Raw genomic sequence first — 18298 nt, forward strand, 5'->3', positions numbered from 1 at the left:
TCAAATTAACCCCATTGTCCTTGAGAAATGTATGTCTTTATTTATATAGCGCCATTAATGCAGATAGCGTTTCACAGCAGTAATACATGTGACAATCATATAAATAACAAATAATACAAAAAGCACATGGGAAGAAGTGCTTCAGACATAAAAGTAGTATTTAGGAAAAGGAGTCCCTGCTCCGAAAAGCTTACTCTAATTGGTTGACAAGTACACAAATTCCCAACAAGCTCTGAGAAACCCCAAACATTACCACATAATATATGTAGCCCCTGTAACAATTAGTGGGCTACCAATTCTTCTCTTACTGGAGTAAGCGCCAGTAAGCCGGCGCCAGTAGCAATCATGGGTTTTCCCCCCACCAAGCCCTGCCTTGAGTGATAGAGGTAGGTCCCTGACTCTGTAGCAGGCCTGAGACAGAGGGGAGGTCTGCTGACATCATAAGGGGCAGGGCTGTATCTATTTAGTGGGCTGCTCCTGTGTGTGTCTGTGTCAGTTCTGTGAGAGCGGTTGGAGAGTCAGTTCTGTTGGAGTATCAGTCTGGAGGGAGTGGGAGTTGAGCCTGAGAGTTCTGCCTGGGAGGAGGAGAGTCTGTGACAGTCTGTTGCAGAGAAGAGAAAGATGTGACAGTTGTGAGAGTGGAGAGTGCTGGAAACAGGAGAAAGGAGACTCAGCCATACAGATTAGAGCTGATAGCACTGTAGTGCGTGGACCAATGCCCCTCATCCTGCTGAGGGGGTGAGGGGGGAGATCTACCCTTACCCAGAGAGTATATCCTGTAGGTGGGGGTTGGGGTATTGAAGCCCCTAACCAGCCCATCCTGCTAGGGTACAGCCTGGAGGAGAGGAGAGGAGGAAAGGCCTGCAATTATACATTTGGAGTGCACTGCTGTATATGAACTGGTGTGTGCCGCTGTGCATGAAGTGTTCCTGTATCATTGTGCAAGGACAATAAAGAGTGCTGCTATTTTATACAAAAGACTGTGTGGAGTTTAAGATCACTCGCCCTGGGACCAGGGCTTCTTCTGGGAGGATCTTAACCTATCCCTATAGGTCTCGTCAGAAGATGGAGGCGCTGCACCAACACTGTTGCTAGAGAAGATGGAGGCATATACCCAGAAGCCTGGCCCTGTTATCCCCCACACCAACGCGGGAGACTCAGGCCCTCCTGTTCCAAGCAGGTATGCACCACCCAATTACATGTAGCCAGCCCTCAATACACCTTAGAGGCACGATCTGTGTCTGGGGGGGAGAGGGGGGGAGAACATGGGCTACATATATATATATATGCATATAAGTGTCAAAAGGCATTTAAGTTATTTACAGTGTATATGGAATTTTGGTTCTGCTCTGAAAATGCAGACCCCCACCTGCTATGCTAATAAGGCAGGGAGAGCATCCTGCAAGAATTAACATAGCCCGTTGATCAGAAATTTAACTGCCCTATTGTTTATACTGGGGACAAGAACAAAGAGGCTGAGTGTTTTTTAAGTGTGATAATTCACACTTACCCTGGAAGCCAACTTCTTCTCGACGCCTTTAGTGTAAGAGAAGGGTGGAAATGGTATATAAACCAGAGTCCCCCCTTACTCAATGGTCTTCATGCCTCATGTCTTCATGTCTTCATGGGTTCCTTCATGTGTCTTCATGAGCTGCATGTATGCATGTATTGCTGTGATGTCAACTGAATTATGGAAGAAATGGCCCATCCTGTATCCTGATGGCTTTCTTGTCCTAACCTTTAAGTAAGTGTCCATATTTTGCCTGTTATTTGTATATCTCGTGTGTTCACCTTTATCAAGGAATAAATTATATTTTATCATATCTAAGTCTCGTACCAGTTCAACCCAGTTATTTTTTGTGTAAATTGCAACCTGTCATAAGTCACCGTGACACTAATGTATACAACAAAAAAAACAAACAAAGATGCTCAAAGCTACTTCCAATGTGACAAAAATACACTGTGCAATACCTATATATTCTCTTGTTGGGAATCTGTGTACTTGTTAACTGTGTGCAGCTGGTCTCAGTTGCTTATAGGAGGGAAGGTGCCCCTCCCCCCCAAGGTTTAAGCTTGCCCCACCCCACTTTCCAAGTTGGCAGGTTAGTATCATTTTGCTGGGTTACGACAGATCCAATGCGATCATTCTTCCTGTAATTATACAGGTAAATACAAATTTTAACCCAGGTGAGTGTTAGGACCTGCTAACGGTCATGCCTTGTAAGTGGCAGCAGGCTTAAGATGCTTTGAATCAGAAACAGTGTGATTACTGTCTGCTGCTGTGAAGGAAGACAGGGTGTCAGTATGGAACATCCCTTGCCCCTGCAGAGAATCTGTGCTGACTGGAGGCGCTGCACCAATGAGGAATAAGGTAACCTGCACCACTGTTCTGGCTCTCCCCACACCATCGCGGAGCACTCAGTCCTCCTGCTTACCCCAGGTACACAGCACCAACACACTAAGTAGTAGACAGAGATGAAGCATACCCTCCAATATCACTTAGGGTGGGGTAAAAGGGCTACAGGTGTATAGTATAAGCCATGGAGCTACTCATATGCTTTGTTAAGGAGGTGGGTTTTAAGGTGGGTATTAAAGGGGGATAGAGAGCATGCTAGTCGAGTTTGAGGGGAAGGGCATTCCAGAGGTGTGGGGCAGTCAGTGAGAAAGGTTTAAGGCGGGAGAGGGCAGCCACCAGGAAGGGCCCAGTACTTTGCTAAACGCCATTCTGGGTGCAGCCAGATACACGTACAACTACATAGCACTTCAGCTGACTTTGACTTTCCGTAAATACTTGGGGGCTGATTCCTGTTTAAGGGTCTGACTAAAGCGTCTCGAAATTCTAAATATGGCTTTCTCTCATCACCATCCTATTTTATACTGCTTATTGTGCTTCTCCTAAACATATTAAGAAGCCACAGAGATGAGAGAGGATGTGCTTACCTCAACACATTGTTCATTTTTTATCTACTGCATATCATTTATACTGTTTTTATTAGGGTTCTAGCTCAGGGAAACATACTTCAGTGATATGGGTAAATAGGGAACGTCCAGGGATAAATAGGGATCATCAGTTGTGTCTATTTGTAAAAGGGATTTGCACAAACATTTGCAAAATTGAAGTAGGACAACATTGCACATCTTTATTACAGTGCTCTCATCGTACATGTACCATCCTTGTTTATATTCATGAAGTCAGTGCACTACCATTTGTTACGGGGTTGACTGGCGGGTTACAACCCCTGTAACCTTTGAACAATAAATACTGTAGGACCAGACTGATTTGGCCAGTGAGAGTTCCAGGCTGGAGTACATCAGAACGGTAGATCATAAAATGAAGTGCTACATATTATTCCTTTGCCAAGTTAGACCCTAATGCAGTAGTGGCCAACTGCAGTCCTCTAGGGCAACCAACAGGTCAGGTTTTAAAGGATATCCCTTCTTCAGCACAGGTGGCTCAATCAGTGGCTCAGTCAACGACAGCCACCTGTGCTAAAGTAGGGATATCCTGAAAACCTGGCCTGTTGGTAGCACTTGTGGACTGGTTGGTCACCCTTGCCCTAATTACTTAACGCCAATTATTGATAAATACTACATATTACGTGTGCTAACAGTGTCAGATGTTTAACCTGACAGTAACCTAAAATAACGTTATGATTAACCCTATGCACCAAAGCAAATAACCTAATGTTAACCCAGTGCTGCCCCGTAAATAAAGTTTGGTTATTTTGTTTCTGGCCATTCGCACTAATAATATGAAAAACAGGCTCCCACTCTCCTCAACATCGCATATATCCACTAAAGGCTGATTTGGTTAGCACAGCGATTTAACCTGACGTGAGATACATGGGAAATATGCTAATAGGATATGCTAATGACTACCATTAGTATATTTCCCAGGTATCTCAGGGGTGCCCATATTTTTGTGAACAGGTGCCTCTCTATGTGTTGTCTAAATGGTGTGTTTGGAGGAATATATAAAGCACGATAGACTCACCAACTAGGAATAATCTCTCTCTACAAAGCAGCTATCAACTTCAATCTATCTGGTCGATCTCGCCCTCTGGAACTCTACCAGCCAGGATCACGAGAAGGAGTCCCATCTTCCAGGTTGAGACTAGTAACTCCACTAAAATTCACAATCTCCAAGGTGGGTTACAGTGACTACCCAGCACACTTTATCCGTATTTGCACTGAGGGAAAGGGATGCCCCACAGGAAAAGCACCAGTCTCTCACAACAATAATAACAACAACAACTTTATTTGATATAGCGCTTTTCTCCCAGTGCGACTCAAAGCTCTTCACATTTACAGTACAGCGCGTGGTATGCAGGACATAGGAGTGTTACAGACACAGACACTCCCCAGATGACCTTACGATCGATGTTGTTTGGTGCCTGAGGCACTGGGAGATAAGTAACTTGCCCAAGGAGCTCACAATGGGATAGGACTTTACTCACTGAGTCACTTCCCCATAGCTCACACAAAGCACATTACCAAAATGTTTTCCTTAAACAAATACACACATTTACTGATTTTTTAAATGTTTCCTTTGAAATGGAAATGCTACTTTTTACTGGACGCTCTAAAATGCAGAATGATGATCCATCAGATTTTTTTGATGTTTACAGCTACTTCTTACAAACAGTTACAATAAATTAAATTTGTTTTAGTATTCTTCCTCTTTCTATTTTGGCTTATGGTTAAGATGTTGAGTTACCCAGAATTTGACACAACAAAAGTGCAATTCTAAGGCCAGGTCCCCGCTACCTGCTGCAGTGCCCACTGTGGTGGGCGCTGCAGGGACACGGCACTGCGGGGACAAGAGGCGCCCCTCAATGGTGCCGGGCCCACTGCAAGGGGCGGCCACCACGTATTGGTGGCCACCACATAGTATTGTGATCAATACTAGCGACGGAGCGCTAGGCCACGCCCCCGGCGGTTCAGCCAATGAGGGCAAACCTGCCAGGTGACATGGCCGCGCCCCCGTCACTCCCCCATCATGCCCCCCCTGTAGCTCACTGCCGATCGGGGAACTCGGCTGCACGTGCCGCCAGCCTCACAGGCGCGCGTGCAGCGCAGACAGCAGGGCCGTAGCCTAAAGGAATCCGTGGCCGTAAAAAAAAAACCCTACTGAATGACTAAAAGCCATATCCCTACACAAATCACTCCTCATACTTCAAACCAGTCTACTGGATGGTGTCTTACCCAAGTCGATCCCCCCTGCATGCAAAAAACAGAATATCCGTCCCTATCTATCCTGACTGCACATCCATCAGTTGTCCCAAAACAAACAAACTCTCTTAATGTCACTTTCTTCCTGAGCAATATACTCCCTGCTGTATTTCTTTCTCCCTAGTAATCTAAACTCTATTCTTTTCGTGTCCATTTTAATTCCAAGAATGCTTAACACCCTTGCTGGCCCATCCGATTTGTCATAAGCCAATGGGTATCCCAGGGTCCCTAGCCACCTCCTGAATCTCAAATAATAACCTCACACACAAGATCCTGCTGGCCCAATAAAAAATGATCCAAATAGTGCAAAACATTATTCAACTCCGTCTTCTCCCGCAACACCCACTCCAAAAAAAAGAACTACAATTATTAAAATATTTACAAGACACCGCATACACGCCATTGGTAACCATATATCTACATAATAATTACCCTCTAACTCACAACCTACTAAATGAAAACATGCCGGGTTAATGGGAAACAATCTAAATACAGATTCGATATCTGCTTTCACCATGTGCCTCGTTTTCACAGCGCCGCACGCAATCCATAGCTTTATCAAACGATGCATACTTAATCGTGCACAATTCCCTCTCAATATCATTTACTGAATCCCCTTCAGGGAAAGACAAGTGATATATTAACCTGAATCCCCTACCTCTTTCTTTGGAACTACCCCAATTGGTGAAACCCACAAAATTAGCCAAAGAGGGACCTTGATAGGGTCCGCCATCTGCCCTCAAGCTACCTCATTTTCCAATTTAAGTCTAGCCACCTCAACGTGTTCGTATAACGACAGCAAAACAAATTCCTCTTGCACTCCCGACACTCTTTAAAAAAAAAAAGGGGGGGGGGGGGGAATCCAAAACCCTTCCCTGAAACCATTCTTCAAAAATCTGCTGCCCTAACTTCAGGGTAATGGCCTAGTCATTTTTCCATCTACCTAAATCCACTGGCGTCTTCTCCTTTTTGGTCAAATTCCATACCATAACCTCTCCTGCACATTTCCCTACTTTTCCTGATATACCTTGCCACCGCATGACCTCCACCGCACACCACATATTTGTGCCTAAATTTACAATCTTGACCCCAATAACACCATCCCTTATGAAATGCCCAGCACACTCCCCTTCTCAGTAGCCCCTGAGATAGTTTGGTTAGGGGCACTATTCCATGGAAACTCCAATTAAAGTCAATATATTCTGTGAGATAATGTCCTGATCAGCACCATCCCAGTGTACCCTTTACAGAGCCCTAATGACATACCTGGTACCAGTGGTGTTGCTAGACATGGGCGGGCCCCTGGGCAAAAACAATTTCAGGGCCCCGTTAATATTAATACTGATTGTAATTTTTTTTTCTCCCTCCCGCATCCTCTCCCTGATCCTCTCTCTAATCATCAGCTCCCACTCACGGCTCTTCCCCCTCATCATCATCATTATCATCAGCTCCCAGTTACCAGCTCTCCCCCCCCCATCATCATCAGCACCCCTTCACCAGCTCTCCCCCCCTTATCCTCATCAGCTCACCCTCACCAGCTCTGCCCCCTCCTCATCAGCTCCCTGTGATGGGAAGGGGTAAGCAGGTTATATTATAAAGGTTAAGCCCTCTGGTTACCCCTGAAACCGGGGGTCCCTGGCAGCTACATAAGCCAGGGACCAGGGATAATAAATGCTGAAAATAAAGTGACCTCTGATTTTTTCTGTTTTCATGTTCCCTTGGCCCTAGAACTATGAGATTTCTTGTGTGCCAGTTTTAGGGGGGATATTTGGGTAGAAATGCAATTATTTTGTTTGCAGGCGTTCGGGGGCCAAAGTTGGCGGTAGTCTTTTAATTCTCCCCGGCGAGCAGGCATGATTTGCCAGTACGCGGGGTGAATTACACCGGGGCAACCCAGTGTCCCCCAGACTCCTGGATTTCGAGCCCAAATATCCCAAATCCATTTCCCTTATAAGTATAAGGTTCCCCAATGTATATACTTTATTAAAGTGTACATTATAATGTTTTAGACATTTACTATAAGTTTCTATACACTCAGCCAGGGCATCAGCATAGGCGCCGGCATGTCTGTATAGAGTCCGTAGTTCAAAGAGGAGAGGATGTCCAGAGTTGAGAAGACCGCTTGGTGGGCGAGGAAGGTCAAATTGCCAAGTCCGGAGTACAAAGGGCACCCTGTGGGGACACCTTTTGAATCTGCCGGACTTGGTGGAGCCTGCCCAGCGGGTGGCAATGAGTTAGCTGGGGCAGTTACAGCTCGTAGGCGCTTCTCCCATTAGCTAAATCATATTTCCCACTCACCTGGCTTTTCGAGCCGGCTTGGCACTCTTCCTCCTCTGACGTCAGTTCACGAGCCACTGTTTCTATTGGCTGGCGGGGAGGAATTCCCACGCTCTGATTGGTCGCTCCTCCTTCCTCCATGCTGAACATAGCTCAGTGGAGGGTATGTAAGGAGAACCTCAGTCAGAGAATCAGACGATTTTGTGGCTTGAGTCAATGAAGCTACGACGGGCTTTTCAATGTTGCTCTGTTCCAAATAGCAGAGCATGTGGCTTCGTTTTGAAGCTAGGAAAGTCTGCCCTGCAGAGACTAAGGCCGCGGGCATGGTCAGCACTTAGCCGCTGACCCGCGCTGAGTCACGCTCACGCTTGCCAGTAAGCCCCTGCAGCCGCAATGAGAGCGGCTTTAGCAGGGGCTCGCGCACGCGTCCGCAGGCATGCGGAGGCGTATCAGTAAAAAAAAAATTAGTTTACACGCTGAGGAGAGCGGAGGGCCGGTCACGTGAGCGGTTCGCCCAATGAGGGCGAACCAGCTCCGTGACATCACTGGACCGCCCATAGATACGCCCCCGGATGGCGTGCGTAGTAAGGCCAAGGAAAGCACCCGCTTTCCCTCAGCCTCCGCGAGCCTCCACACCGGAGTAATGTCTATGGACTCAGCTTAAGTCAAACGCGAGGACCAAGTTCTCATTTTAGAACATAGTGGTCACGGTCAGGGGTTCCTGCCAAAAACAGTTCCAGGACTATCGGGATTAGGTCCCGGTCAGGATTTTCTGCTGAATCTCGGTCCAGGACGTCCGGAACAAGGTTCAGATCAAGATAAGCCCTTGCAAGCAGGCGCCCTGCACATAGGAAAGGCTAGGTCTCAACCCATAGACCCCAGTAAGTGTGTATATTTCTGAATTTTGTGTTTTGTTGTATTTCTGAGGTTTTATCCAAATAAACCCTATTTTATTTCACTGCCTTGTTTTCCCTATTGAATGATCCCAAAAATATAATTGTGTTAAAAGACCTGTCTACGGTGACACTCCCCATCACCAGCTCTCACTCTCTTCCCCTTAGCTCTCTCCCCCATGCCTACCTTTAGCAGGAGGAGATGACCAGAGGACCAGCCAGCAGAGAAGCTGTGGCAGCAGACACCGGAAGTAAGAAAGACATCCGGGTCAGACTGCTAGAGGTCGCTCCTCCCCTGCCTTGCTGATTTCTCTCCGGCTTCTGTTTGCCAGGGCCCACCGCATACCATCTCCCCCCGCCTGTCTCTACAATAGAGCAGTTTAGTTCTGGATGACACTGTGGTTTGAATCATGTAAAAAGAGTTTAAAAAAACGCAGGTGAAATTGCCTCTCTAACACTAAGGCTGCGGTCCCAGTCATGACTGTGACGCGCGCCCGGCGGGGGGGGGGGGGGGCGGTGCGTGCACAGCGCTAACCGCGATCTGTGGTCTGAGGGGAGAGAGGGAGCTTGCGATGGAAGGGAGTGTGGTCGGGGATTTGCGGGGGTGTGGCCATTATGTCACGCGGCTGGTTCGCCCTCATTGGGTGAACCGCTGGTGGGGGCGTGGCCACACCTCCGTCGCTAGGAGTAAATTCAATTTCCCCTGCCTCCCTGAAAAGCTGTCGTGCAGAGCAGGAGGAAATTGCACGTCAGGGTAGCAACTGGGACCGGAGGTACTGGGGGGCGGAGTTTAATCGCACAGCGCACGCCGAGACGTGCGCTGTAGTAATTACTGGGACCGCAGCCTAAGTGTTGCAGATGCCTCTCAGGCAAGTCACAGCGACATCCTCCTCTTCTGTCTACTGCTCCACACCCCGATCTCCCCTAGTAAACCGCATATTGTACGTCACAGAACGATCCGACCCACAGTACATAGTAACCTCTCATGTTGCACCCTCTAAAGCTATGGCCCCAGTGTCGGTCTGTGCAGAGCTGCAGGGGGAAAGACAGGGGGGCGTGACGCGCAGCCATTACGTCACCCGGCAGGTTCGCTCTCATTGGCTGAACTGCCGGGGGTGTGGCCAGCGCTCAGTCGTCAGTTCTGAAGACAATTTTACTTTCTTCAGAAAAATCTGGTCACGCAACGCGCCGGCCAAGGGACTAGCAGACCTGGCCCCACTGAGGGGCGGTTCTTGTCCCTGCAGCATACGCCAGACCCATAGCGCGCGCTGCTGCAGGCACCGGGGACCTAGTCTAAGACAGGGGTTCTTAACTCAAGTCATCAAGATTCCCCCCTCCCCCAACAGGTCAGGTTTTAAGGATATTCCTGCTTCAACACAGGTGGATAAATGGAAGACATCCTGACAACCTGACCTGTTGCTGGTTGGGGGGGAAGGGGGGTGTATGGGTTGAGGTCTGGAGTTGAGAACCTCTGCCTTAGCGGGTGCCGTATGAGTATGGATTGAGGGTCAGCGTGTTCTGTGACGTACAACATGCGTTTTTGGTACTTGAGAACCCCTGCTCTAACTAGGGTTAGATTCTAAAACAACCTTTAAAAAGTGATAGAAAACGCAATTAAGTTTTGCCTTTGTACAAGTTGTTACATGGCTGAATGCTTCCTCTCTGTTGCAGTTCCAACATACAGTATGTTGCCGAGTGGGACTGCATTTAATTTGTGCTGCTGTATATACAAGGTCTTTGCATGCAAGATTACATAATCCCCTACAGTACTTCCCATGAACTAACACCCACTGGGGCTGTCTCCCACAACAAACACTCAGAGATGTTTTGTTCCCTGGTATGCATTGGGCATGGTGTATTGCAATCAAAAATAGCTCCGTTCACTTTATGTAGGATGTCTGTTGGCAGTGCTGCTGCCTACAGGCTGCTGCCTGTATGTTTACTTTGTGCTGCACTAAACAGGTGTAGCCAGGTTCCCCCTCTGCATGTGGAACCCCCTCTAGGTACTTACCGCGGCGGTCGGGAGTAGAGCGGCCGGTCGCGGGGAGGTGCGCGCTGTGCGCGTCTTCCGGTGCATGGGAGGGGTGTCCGGCGGGTGCTGGGAGCTGTGTGCGGGAGGGCGCATTGTTGGGGACTCTCGGCGGCTCCCGCGAGGGGCACCGCCATCTTCTTTGTGTTTGTGCATGCGCAATGGGTCCCTGCAGAGGGTGGCCATTACGGAGGTTGGCGCATATGCAAAGAAAGTGCGCGCTAGGCGGCCAATGGGAGAATAGCTCCCAAGAAGAATACAGCCCCCAGGGTGCACAGGGGCAGGGTCAGGTGATGCCAGGTAGCCTATAGGGTTGCCCAAACTCCCTGCTCAGGAAAAGGATAAATTTCGCACGCTAAAGGAGCACGCCAGTCAGCGCCAGGAGAGGCTAGGGGAAAGAGGTGACGGTGCAGGGGTCAGTGACCCACTCCACTAGGCCAGCAGCCCCCTAGGCCCCAGTTAGCCCTGAGCCACTCAGTTGTTTGTGGTGCTTCAGGGACAGGCCCCAGGTTAGGGTACCTGCCCCTTAGCTATTACAGTGTCAGTTAGGGACACAGCGGACACTGCGCTTCCCACCAAGAGGCTTGGGATCAAGCCTACTCCGCCAAGAGAGCGGAACTGTACCCAGGGTGGACAACCCTGACCGATCAACCTGCTGGAGGAACGGACGTCGCCAGGATGTCGCCGGATCCTTTTCGAAGATCCTTTGAACGCCCAGGTGCCGTCGCACTGGCAGGTATTGTTACACACGTGCACCACCTACAGAATACTCATACATAGTGGCAGCGCTGACCACGGGACAAGGGTTACTGTGGACACGGTGTGGGGGTACACGGTGGTGGGCAAGGGGTATACACTCAGAAGAGGGAGTGAATGACATTGGGATTTTAGAGTATAAGATTATTATCTGCATATTAGTAAAGGTTACTCTTGTTTATTCATACCAAGTGTGTGTCATTAGTTGGAGTCCTGTGAGGGACCCCTCCAACACTGTCGGGATCCGTCCCAGGTGGAGGCGTTGCACCACGAGATAGAGATATATATATGTACCCCAGGCTCCCCGAGCGGAGGCTTAGGCTCCTGAGAGCCACACAGGTAAAATACAGTATCAGTAGCATCTGTGTTCACAGGGAACACCCGTTACATTTGGAGGCGCTGCTGAGATCAGCCCTGGGGTGCCCTACTCAGTAGTTCACGTAGTATTGTATCAGTCAGCATGCCTGCGCTCACGCCACAACAAGTGGGCGACTGGGCCAAGAAACTAGGAGAACTCCTGCGACATGTGGTCACGTAGAAGGGGTACCCGCCCATGTACCCATGTTCACTGTCTGCAGTGCAGTAAGGACATTACCTGGTCTGGCGGGAGCCCGCCTCATCAGTAAGCACTACCACCTTGACCAGCAAGAGAACACCCTACTAGCCACAGAACAAGCTAGGGATAGAAGCCCACAAGTAGTATATCTCCCAGCAACCTTACCGCAAGGGTGCCCTCTCATTTACCCTGGAACAGTCTCTAGTTACGCAACTTCCTCTACCAGACATGCGGGTTGGGAAGGCAAAGATATGGCCGCCAATACTCCCATCAGATTGGACGTATCCCTACCACGAGTGACTTTCTTTTCTGATGCTAGAGAAGGGGCCACCAGCTGGGCTGGTAGCCCACCAACATCACCGGCCCCTGACAGATTAACGAGCAGCTTCACACCACCCCCTAACATGGGAGCAGGGATCGCTAGTCCCTCAGCTAGTGCCAGCTCCATGCTGGGAGTGACATTCCCGCAGCTTGAGGAAGCTATAACTATGTCAGCACAAGCTCAGAATTACCGGAAGCTGAAGGTGAAGAAAGCATCAAGTCTTGGAAGGAACACACCCTCAAGGTGATCGATGAATGGCCCTGCTCTGAAGCAGTAAGACGGCAGAGAATCCTGGAAAGCCTCAGACCCCTTGCATCCACCATGGTCAGTGCACAGCGCGACCATGACCCTGATCTCTCTGCTCATCAGATGGTAGAGTTGTTAGTCCAGATCTATCAAACAACAAAAAAAGGTAGCGCTAATTAAATAACCTGGTAGTGGCCAGCAGCCTGGGATATAACTCTGACACCCAAGGTCAGATATGGAAGGGAAAGAATGCCATAGATATAACATACTCTTTCCTAGTCCAGATCTATGGCAAAGATAAAGAGGAAAGTGAGCTGTGGTTCAAATATTATGGTCTCAGACAGAAAAAGAAAGAAGACCTGTCAGATTTCCTTCAATGAATTCAGCTGGTACTTTGGAAATTGCGAACTTGCGGCCTCATTCCAGCCTCAGATATGATCGAATACCGGCCCAAGCAGTTCCTCCGAGGGGCCATTCCCACGCATCACATGGTGATCATGATTAGGTGCTCCCTAATGAAGGGGCCTCCCCCTACATTCATGGACATTTTGGGGCTAGTCAAGGGACATGAAGCCTATACCAAGCTACATATGTCCACCAAAGTCAAAGAACAGCTTACGAGTGACATTCAGGGAGCCTCCGCTCGCCGGGTCAAGAAACCTGTCAAAGAAGAAGAGGAGCCATCCAAGTCAACCATCAATGAAAGGCCGAACTTCGGGGAAATCTTCCCCCACTTACCAACGACGATTTGATCCCAAGGATATCGTCTGCTATGGCTGTGGACAGAAGGGCCATTTCTCCAGAGAGTGCCCCGAAGGAGTCAACCAAGACAAAAAAACTCCAAGTAAAGGAAGCTCGGCTAGGTCCATGATCTGCCGGATACAGACCACAGAAGCTAAGATATCTGAGGCCACCCCTGAGCCTCCCGCAGCTCCTACTGACCTAAGCCCCGACGATGGAACTCCACCAGGGGATGCTTACAGTCAGGTAGGCCCATCTGCCATCGTGCGTGTGGTATTAGAAGGGATCTATGCCTCTGCTCTACTGGACACCGGATCCCAAGTGACCATAATATACAGACAATTCTATGACCAACACCTCAAACACTGTCCCCTGCGGTCGGCAGAACATATGAAGGTGAGGGGTTAAGTAACGAAGATTACCCCATCGATGGGATTGTGAGAGTTCAACTGGAGATACTCCAACTGAACACCGGCAAGAAACATCCCATGCATGTGGAAGCAATGGTATGTCCGGAGCCTCAAGGACAGTGTCAGTACCCGATCATCTTGGGAACGAATACTGATATATATTGCGAGCTGTAATCAGAGCATATCTGAAAGAGACCAACGTGTGAGCCTAGTTCAAATTGCTGTGTCAGATCTCCTTGTCACCTTGGGCAAGTCACAAAATCTCCCTGTGCCCCAGGCAGACAAAATTAGGTTAAAGGCTCCATGGGACTCATTGTGCCTGCAACATTCTGTCTACAGCGCTGCATACACTGTCAGCACGATACAAGATAAAGAAAATATTCATATTATATACAATTAGGTAAACTGACGCACAGGGAAATTAAGGCATAAAGGTGACATGTATAATGCTAGTTAAAACATTGACACATTTATCAATTTATTGTGTGCAAAGTTCATTAAACTCCACCTGACATGGAATTATAGCTGAACCACTGGTCTATCAAAATCACTAAGCCAGAGCTTCTCCTCCAGTTCCCGAAAACATGCCCCGACCCACCCATGTGCACATCTGCAAACCTTTGTGCAAGCTCCTACTTGTATCGTGTGCATGCTCCATCCAGCTGTTACAACACAACATTCTTCCCTGGCATGTAAAGCATTATACAATCCACACCGTGCAGAATCCTTTAACAGAGAGGCGGAACCAGGCGCTGACGTTAATCCCTCTGCCAGCGGGACTATGCATACCAATGCACGTCGGGGCTCTTATAGCGAAGGAGTGAAGTCTCCCTCTACACAACCAGATCTATTTGACAAATATTGTAAAACTCCCACGTTTCCTTTTATTCTCACGTGCTGCTATATTTGAAAGCATCTAGTAGAAAGGTGGCTACCTGTGCTGAAGCAAGAATATCCTGAAAACCTGACCTGTTGGTAGCCCTTGAGGACTGGAGTTGGCCAGTCCTGCACTAGTAGGTTTGAGAAATGTGAAAGAATAAACATTTATGGAAACTCTTAAATAGATCTGTTGTAGCCCCAAACACAAGCAGTTTGTATTGCTAAAAGTTTGCAATGAAATCCAGTGTGGAATGGAACGGGGACAACTCACTGGTGCAATATTCCTAGATTTTGCAAAGGCTTTTGATACTGTTGATCATGCTATCCTGCTTAACAAACTCCAGAGCTCTGGAATAGGGAAGTATGCTTTAAACTGGCTTCAGTCCTACCTATCAGGTAGATCCCAACATGTGTCCATCTCAGGCTCTAACTCCAACCCCCTGGATATCACCTGTGGCGTCCCGAAAGGCTCTGTTCTGGGGCCCTTACTCTTCTCAGTGTTCATCAATGATCTTCCCCACAGCTTGTAAGGAAGCCTCAATACACATGTATGCAGATGACACAATCCTATATGCACACAGCCATAGCCTCTCTGACCTTCAACACATACTTCAGTCTGACTTTTTGAGACTCGAAAACTGGATTTCCCACAACAAACTGTTTTTAAACACTGGCAAAACTGTAACAATGGTATTTGGGACCAAGACTAAATTTTTAAAGCTTCCAGCGACTGAGCTCCAGATTAGAACCAACACTAACACCACCCTAACCCCTGTCACTAGTTTTAAACACCTGGGCTTATGGTTTGACTCCCACTTAACATTCGGGATGCACATTGATACCCTGACAACCAAGACCTATGCCAAACTAGGGGTACTTTACAGGAACAAATCCTCCCTAAGTCTCCTGGTCAGAAAGCGTATCGCACAGCAGATGCTAATGCCAATTATTGACAATGGAGACATAGTACATGGCTCGGCACCTCAAACCTACCTTAGCAAACTTGACACCCTCTACAATTCAATTTGTCGTTTTGTTCTCCAATTCAACTACAACACACATCACTGCAAAATGCTCAAAGAACTAGATTGGTCATCACTCGAGTCTAGGCCCAAGTTCACCTTTCCTGTCTTGCCTTTAAATTCTTTCTGGGCAAGCTACCCACCTACCTGAACAAGCTCCTCACCCCCACCACATGCAGCACTTATCTGAGATCTGACTCCAAAAGACTGTTCATGGTCCCAAGGCTCAACAAAGTATCCGGCCGTTCCTCCTTCTCTTACCGTGCACCCAAAACTGGAACAACCTACCGGAGACTCTCACATCCACCACCGGTCTAAGTTCTTCCAAATCTAAGGCTGTCTCACATTTTAATCTGGTCTGTAACTGTTTCATACGCCCATAATATATATTTTCTTTAACAGTGCATGCATTGTCTTGTATATAATGTATACCCTGTTCATTTATGTACCTGTATTTGTAACCATGTATTATTTGTCATCTTAACTCTGTGCCCAGGACATACTTGAAAATGAGAGGTAACTCTCAATGTATTACTTCCTGGTAAAATCTACTATATATTTGTGAAATCACTGTATGTCTGCGTCCCAAGGGTCAATCGCATTGGACCTTGGGCCTGTCACTCCTGCTCAGGCCATGCCCGCCCCCGCACACCTCTCATTGGCCTACGTCCAACACCAATGCCACACTGTCCCACCCCTCACTGACTCTCATTGGCCTGCGTCCAATGCCCGCCCCCGCACACCTCTCATTGGCCTGCGTCCCACCCCTCACTGACTCTCATTGGCCTGCGTCCAATGCCCCCCCCCCGCACACCTCTCATTGGCCTGCGTCCCGCCCCTCACTGACTCTCATTGGCCTGCGTCCAATGCCCGCCCCCGCACACCTCTCATTGGCCTGCGTCCAACACCAATGCCCTAATACTTCCACACTGTCCCACCCCTCACGCTTTGCTTTTGCAACACCTAATCCTCTAATCCTCAACCTGCTCTGGGGCCACGCTTCACAGCTATCAAAACCTTCACGTCTGCTACCACAGACTGCCGAATCAGGTACAGCAGTGTTTCCCAAACTGTGCGCCGCGGCGCCCTGGTGCGCCGCGGCTTGGCTAGAGGGGCGCCGCGATCAGGGCCGCCAGCAGCGGGAAACAAGGGCTGCTAGCTCATTTAAAAAAAAAAAAAAAACCTCGGAGGGGAAGCAGAGGACCGCTCCCATCCAATGGGACTGCAGCCTGCCCGGCATTGCAACTTCAGTGCCCGGCATTGCAACTACAAAGCCACCAGACAGCTCTGTGTGTGTGTGTGTGTGTGTGTGTGTGTGTGTGTGTGTGTGTGTGTGTGTGTGTGTGTGTGTGTGTGTGTGTGTGTGTGTGTGTGTGTGTGTGTGTAAGAAAAACGGGCTGCAGTGTGTGTGTGTGTGTGTGTGTGTGTGTGTGTGTGTGTGTGTGTGTGTGTGTGTGTGTGTGTGTGTGTGTGTGTGTGTGTGTGAAAAACGGGCTGCAGGGTGTGTGTGTGTGTGTGTGTGTGTGTGTGTGTGTGTGTGTGTGTGTGTGTGTGTGTGTGTGTGTGTGTGTGTGTGTGTGTGTGTGTGTGTGTGTGTGTGTGTGTGTGTGTGTGTGTGTGTGTGTGAAAAACGGGCTGCAGGGTGTGTGTGAAAAACGGGCTGCAGGGTGTGTGTGTGTTGTGTGTGTGTGTGTGTGTGTGTGTGTGTGTGTGTGTGTGTGTGTGTGTGTGTGTGTGTGTGTGTGTGTGTGTGTGTGTGTGTGTGTGTGTGTGTGTGTGTGAAAAACGGGCTGCAGGGTGTGTGTGTGTGTGTGTGTGTGTGTGTGTGTGTGTGTGTGTGTGTGTGTGTGTGTGTGTGTGTGTGTGTGTGTGTGTGTGTGAAAAACGGGCTGCAGGGTGTGTGTGTGTGTGTGTGTGTATATATGTGTGGTGTGTGTGTATATATGTGTGGTGTGTGTGTGTGTGTGTGTGTGTGTGTATATATGTATATATATGTGTGTGTATGTGTGGTGTGTGTATATATATATATATATATATATATATATAATGTGTGGTGTGTATATATGTATGTGTGGTGTATATATATAATGTGTATGTGTGGTGTATATATATGTGTGGTGTGTGTGTGTGTGTGTGTGTATGTATATATATATATATATATATATATATATATATATGTGTGTGTGTGTATATATGTATGTGTGGTGTATATGGATGTGTGTGTGGTGTGTGCGTGTGAATATATTTATCAAAGTTGCACAATGTTAATAAATAATTTATTCTCACATGTCTTTTTTTTTTTCATTTTTAAATATTATATAATGTACACACACACACACACACACACACACACACACACACACACACACACACTGACAGCTACCAAGTGACAAACACACACAGTGATACCCGCCTACCAAGCGCGCTTGCTGTCTCCTCTGCCAGGACAGCGAAAAGCTCCTGGTAGAGCGAGCGGCAGCAAGCAAGAGCGAGCAGCAGCACCTAAGCGCTTACTATGTCCCAGGCCAGAGGAACTATAGCAGCGCTGATTACAGATGCAGGGGCTTTGTGCATCTGTTCAGCCCGGCTCAGCGACGCTGAGAGAGGGAGGCCCGGCGCGCACGCTGGAGGAGCAGCACCGGGAGACTGAGAGAGAGAGTGAGGTCAGAGAGAGAGTGATGTCAGAGAGAGAGAGAGAGTGAGGTGAGAGAGAGAGTGAGGTCAGAGAGAGAGTGAGGTCAGAGAGAGAGAGTGAGGTCAGAGAGAGAGAGTGAGGTCAGAGAGAGAGAGTGAGGTCAGAGAGAGAGAGTGAGGTCAGAGAGAGAGAGTGAGGTCAGAGAGAGAGTGAGGTCAGAGAGAGAGAGTGAGGTCAGAGAGAGAGAGTGAGGTCAGAGAGAGAGAGTGAGGTCAGAGAGAGAGTGAGGTCAGAGAGAGA

The 18298-nt window shown here is 48.4% G+C and overlaps 1 protein-coding gene across 1 annotated transcript in view; it reads right to left on the minus strand.

The window, feature by feature from the left end:
- Nucleotides 1–18298, minus strand: part of SLC2A1 (solute carrier family 2 member 1) — a 213579-nt gene that overhangs the window by 159805 nt on the left and 35476 nt on the right. The gene's annotated exons all lie outside the window — the stretch shown is intronic.

This window comes from Ascaphus truei, chromosome 6, assembly GCF_040206685.1.
Source record: "Ascaphus truei isolate aAscTru1 chromosome 6, aAscTru1.hap1, whole genome shotgun sequence".
In the NCBI taxonomy this organism is placed as follows: domain Eukaryota; kingdom Metazoa; phylum Chordata; class Amphibia; order Anura; family Ascaphidae; genus Ascaphus; species Ascaphus truei.